Consider the following 6,000-nt stretch of genomic DNA (forward strand, 5'->3'; position numbering starts at 1 on the left):
ACCACCTGGAAACTGGCAAACTGACACTTTCTGTAACTGGTGGCCGGTACCACTGCCTGAGGGTGGGCGGCCCAAACATTTCCTGAGATCTGTCCATGTGCAGATTGTTAATCATCCGGGGGGGGGGGTGTTATGCCACCTGGCTGTGTAATGCGCGTATGATGTAGCTGCAGAAGCCAGGAGGAAGCCCCTGCGACTTAGGGGAGTGAGGCTCAGCATCTGAGATGCAGTCTTCTCCCACCCTTAGGCCTGGTCTTTTTCACTCAACTGGTTGTGTGACGCGGATGGCCCGGGCTCTGTCTGGGAGCCTGGCCTTTGCAAATATGTACGCTGCAGCTGGTACAGCCGATATCGTATTTGACTCGCTTGCAAATCTGCTGCTCTGCAGCTGCCGGGGAGTGGGCGTTTGTACTTCCGCAGGGCCGCCCTGGACCGGAGAGATAAGTACCCAGAGGAAGACGGCAGTTGAAGCAAATGCTTTTCGTCTTCAGGGTCTCCACAAAAGCCTTATCAGATGTGGACTTTCCCTGGCAGAGGGAATAATGAGCTGTCCAATAGACTGTGCGGTTGTGCCAGGGCCCAGAGGCAGAACAGAAGAAAAATACTTTCTTTTAAAAAGCTGTCATTTTTTTCCAGATGGCTGAAATTCAAGGGGAGTGCCAATGGTGACAGCCAGTGTTTGGTTAGAGTTTTGAACTAGAATGGGGAATACTTGTGTTCAAATCCCCATTTACTGGGTGACTTTAGGCTTCCTATGCCCTCCCTTAGCCTACCTCGCAACATGGCTGTGAAATAAGGGAGGAAAGAACCATGTAGACCATCCTGAGCTTCTTGGAGGAAGGATGGGACAAAAATCTCACCGATAGTAACAGTGCAAGGAGCAGTTAAGCAAGAATGGAGAGGAGAACCTCCAAGCGTATGCACAGACCCCGTTTCTTCATTTCAAGGATAAGTCATAAGGCACAGGTGTCATTGATGCTGGCAGGGGATAATGGGAACTGTAGTCCATAACATCTGGAGGGCTGTGAGTTTGACACCTATGTCATAAGGGATTCTTCTTCTTTAATGATGTCAATAATAAATGCCCTAAACATTGGAGCATACTAGTAAGTCATAAGGGATATGTGAAGTAGATCACAGACTCATCTACACGATGCAGGGATGCCGAGGTGTCCATTATCCCATGCAGATTTGCCCCACTTCACTTGATACAAAGGTGCCACCCACTCCTGGCAGATGCCAATTTGAAGGCTACTAGGAAAGAACAGGGACTGATTCAGAGACACAACAGGCAGCCTCCTCTGTGAGGGCCAGTGATTCTGTCTGTTTCCACAGCAGGTGCAATTTCTCTACTGAGTTGTGCTTGATGCCAAATTCAGCAGTAGCCGTCCGAGCAGTGACTGCTTATGAGGTGTTGAAGCCGAAAACTGGAAACTGAAATCAAAATTGTAATTCTATTCTCAATTGCATTTGTTGCTTGCCCAAATCTTAATTCTCTGTCTGCTTTAAATTGCATCTGTTGCCAGTCTTATTTTAACTCTGATCTGAAATTAGCTTTTGCTCGATTTTAATGTAAATGGATTTTAATTAGATTAGATTGGATTTTAATTATTATAACTGTCTTAATTGTTTATTTAAACAGATTTTATGTGTTGTTTATTGCAGTAAGCCGCTCTGAGCCCGTGCGGAGAGGTGTACAAATTGAACTAAATAAATAAATAAAACAGCTGCTCATGCAGGGACACTGCAGGCAGCCTCCTTGGTTAGCTAGATACTTTGAGTCTTTCAGTATTTGCATTTTTTTTCCTGCCTGCTGTATAGGTTGGGAATTAGAGACTTAGCGACTTCTGATTAAATGAGTATCAGGACCAAAATGTTCTAATGATCCCTTTGGCTGCCTCGCCCCTTCATCCATTTAGGAGTTCCAAAATGTATACTGAGTCACTTGCAAGCAGGTGTCCAGAAGAGACTGGGTCCAGCATCCACCAAAGTGGTAATGATGCTCTTGGCACTCAGGTTTACAGGAGGACTCAGAAGGGACAAGCTGTAACTGCTTGGCCAACCGGCAGCAGCCCAGCTGGCTGGCATCGTCTGCAGCCTGGCAGTGAAGCCTGGCTGGGTCCCTACTTGGGGTCACACAGCGCAGACTGACATAGTCCTTTGGACAAGGGAGAAGGCTGTGGGTGGGGGAAATTCAGGGGAAAACCTGATTGAGTTTGCCATTCTCAGGGAGGGGCTGTTAACCCTTTCCATTGCTGGTGTCTCCTGGATCAAAATCTTTCTCAAGACCTGCTTTTAACCACAATAGGGGAAAAGTACTAATTATTTGAGCCCTGAGGCTAGCCTGATCCCATCAGATCTCAGAAGCGAAGCCTGGCCAGCCCTGATTAGCACAGGTTCGATTCTCCACTCCCCTACACAAGCGGAGGACTCATATCTGGCAAACTGGATTTGTTTCCCCGCTCCTGCACATGAAGCTGCTGGGTGATCACAGGCCAGTCAGAGTCCTTTCTGAGCGCTCTCAGCCCCACGTGCCTCACAAAGTGTCTGTTGTGGGGAGAGGAAGGGAAGGAGTTTGCATGCTGCTTTGAGACTCCTGACAGTTGAGAAAAGCGTGGTATAAATCCAAATTCTTCTTCTCTTCCTTCTTGGATGGAAGACCACTGAGGAAGTCCAGCTTTACTACATGAGGCAGGCAACGGCAAACTGCCCCTGTTGGTCTTTTGCCTTGAAAACCCCATGGTTGGGGGCCAAAAGTGGGGTGCAACTGGCTAGCACTTTCCACCACCAATTTTGGGGAGTTCACAAATATAGCCCTACCTATGTCAAAGACAGTTGGACAGGCAAGGCGTTTTCCTACAACATCTGGAGGAGGATTTCAGTGGCTTCCTGTTCCATCTTGCCCCCAGTCTTCTTTCTGAGCCAGAGTGGTGTAGAGGTTAAGAGCAGGTGGATTCTAATCTGGAGAACCAGGTTTGATTCCCCACACCTCCACCCGAGTGGCAGAGGCTTATCAGGTGTGTTTCTGCACTCCTACATTTCTGCTGGGTGACCTTGGGCTAGTCACAGTTCTTCAGAACCATCTCAGCCCCACCTACCTCACAAGGTGTCTGTTGTGGGGAAAGGAGCTTGTAAGTCACCTTGAGTCTACTTTCAGGAAAGAAAGGTGGGGTATAAATCCAAACTACTCCTCCTCCTCCTCTTCTTCTTGACTGAATGGCAGTGACCCTGTTTTGGGGGATGAATGTTTAGATATATCCTTCCTTTCCTCTGTGGAATACAAGGCAGGGCAAGTGGAGCTTCCCCCTCCCGAGGAGACCCAGTTCTGCTAGCAGCTAGCTTAACTGCAGCACAGGAGCCTGCATCAAGTGGACCCCCAGGAGGATATCAAACTGCTTTACGCTGAATCCGGCCCTTTATCATCAAGGTCAGTACTGTCTACACAGACTGACAGTGACTCAGGCTGAGACATCACATCCTACCTGGTCCTTTTAAATAGAGATGCTGGAGGATGATCACAGGACTTGCTTCATGAAAAACAGATGTGGTCACTGAGTCACAGCCCATCCCCAAAGGTACCTTCAGATCCAATTAATTCAGTTTGTGCTGCAGTTTCTTGCTTCTGGGCCTTCAGCCCTTGCCCCCTGAGAAAGAATGACACATTTAGAAATGCACACTAAAAAGGCAATGGTAAAAAGGTACAGGTGGTCCCTCCCCTGCACAAACACTATGTCATTACAGACCCATGGGGTAGTAGTAGTATGGTATAGTGGTTAAGAAAGGTGCACTCTAATCTGGAGAACTGGGTTTGATTCCCCGCTTTGCCACTTGAGCTGTGGAGACTTATCTGGTGAGCCAGATTAGCTTGTGCACTCCAACACATGCCCCCTGGGTGATCTTGGGCTAGTCACAGTTCTTCAGAGCTCTTTCAGCCCCACCCTCTCATAGAGTGTTTGTTGTGTTTGGGGGGGGGGTGAAAAAGGAAAGGAGATTGTAAGCCTCTTTGAGTCTCCTTACAGGAGTGAAAAGGGGGGATATAAATCCAAACTCCTCCTCCTCCTCCTCCTCCTCCTCCTCCTCCTTCTTCTTCTTCTTCTTCTTCTTCTATTAAAACAGCCAAAGGCCAGCAAATAAATAAAATATATAAAATGTGAATTACATTAATATCACATCATAAAATGTATATACAAAAACTCAAATAATAACAATTTGTTTAGGAAGAAATGCTAAAGTTTAACACAGCTAATCAAACACTGAATATGATTTTTAACCTTACTACATATCAAGGAGTTGCTCTTTTTATGTACTAGATAGCAACATTTCTCTACCTGATACGATAACTTAGGGTCTCTATCCTGTAAAAAAAATTTCAGTTTCAGGATACCCATGTCTATCCGCTCTATACCAGTAATATGTTCTAACACTGGGGAAATCCAGGAGCATCTTTGTATAGTTCACAATATAGGAAAACTCTATGGAAGACTACTTCCATAGAGTTACATAGGCCCATTCTGCACATGCAGAATAATGCACTTTCAATCCACTTTCAATGCACTTTGCAGCTGTGCAGAAAAGCAACGCCACTTGCAAACAATTGGGAAAGTGGATTGAAAGTGGATTATTCTGCACATGCAGAAAGGGCCATAGACAGGTTCTCAGTTCATGTGGAATACCTTGAAATCTGCCCGTTAAAGCGGCCAAAGGGAAGGCATCAAAGCAGGCCCTAGAGAATGCCCAATGGCATTTCGAAGACAAGATGTTAGAAAGACAGGGCGCTGCTGCACAGCCACCCATGATTTCAGAGGTTCATAGAAAAGAGGTAATACGGCATCATCTAATTGTACGTCAATATCGTAAAGACATTGACAAATAAGGGTCGTTGCCTTATCGGTATTCAGTTCAAGAAGATGCAGAGGATCAAGTCCAACCTGTCTGAGTTTTGAGATCATTCTGGTTGGGTATCATGTTGCAGCCGAAAGTTGAGGGAGCAGGCCTAAAGAATGGCTATGAATTTTAAGCCAGTATTTGATGGCTACCTTCCAGCAAAGCAATTCCACCTCAGACCCATGGGGTGACGTCATATCACAACGTTTATTAGGCAGACTATGTGAATGGAGTGGTTTGCCATTGCTTTGCGCAGTCGTCTGTGCTTTACCCCCGGCGCTCGTTTATAGCAAGTAAAATGTAACGAGGCATCCTTAAAAGATAAAAACAAGAGACAACGTTGGGACTTTGGTTTACTGAGATCCTGTAGAAACAGGGGATGGTTGGCATATGGGACCTTATAGCTAAATGCCGTCTTTTCTCACCAGATGACGAGATGGTATGGATGTTTTGGGGCTGGCTGTCCTTTGACAATCGTGAGGTTGCTGGGAGTTCAGGTGGAAGTCATACCTCAGCAGGTTCCACCCACCCCAATGATTTATCATAATTTGTCAGCTGTTGCTTCAGAGGAAATGCTCAAAACAGAAGGTTTTAATCCGCTGTGCACAGCAAACCATGTGCTAGCTATCCTGAAATATCAGCGGACTGTATGCCGCCCACACGCTTCTCTGGCTTCCGAATCCTCATCAGAGAAGCTCCTTCCCCCTTGTCTCTGTTTTTCTTCCCTGCACGTGTGCCTTCCTTATTTTTCTCTGTAGTGCTGTAGTGGCTGTGAGTGGCAGGCTCTAATCTGGTGAACCGGGTTTGATTCCCTGTTCCACCACATGAAGCCTGCTGGATGGCATTGGGCCAGCCACAGTTCTCCGAGAACTCTCCCAGCCTCAACTACCTCTCAAGGTGTCTGCTGTGGGGAGAGGAAGGAAGGAGTTTGTAAGCCGCTTTGAGACTTCTTAAAGGTAGAGAAAAGCAGGGTATAAAACCAGTTCTCCTTTTTACAGGTCAGCGTGGTTCAGGCTGAACGGGATAGGTGAGGAAAGGGCTGGCAAAAGGTCTGTGCAGGTAACTGACACTGTCTGGCAAACAGGAGATAGCTCAAGAATATCTGCTTTTCCAAAC

Source organism: Sphaerodactylus townsendi, linkage group LG16, assembly GCF_021028975.2.
Source record: "Sphaerodactylus townsendi isolate TG3544 linkage group LG16, MPM_Stown_v2.3, whole genome shotgun sequence".
NCBI lineage: Eukaryota > Metazoa > Chordata > Lepidosauria > Squamata > Sphaerodactylidae > Sphaerodactylus > Sphaerodactylus townsendi.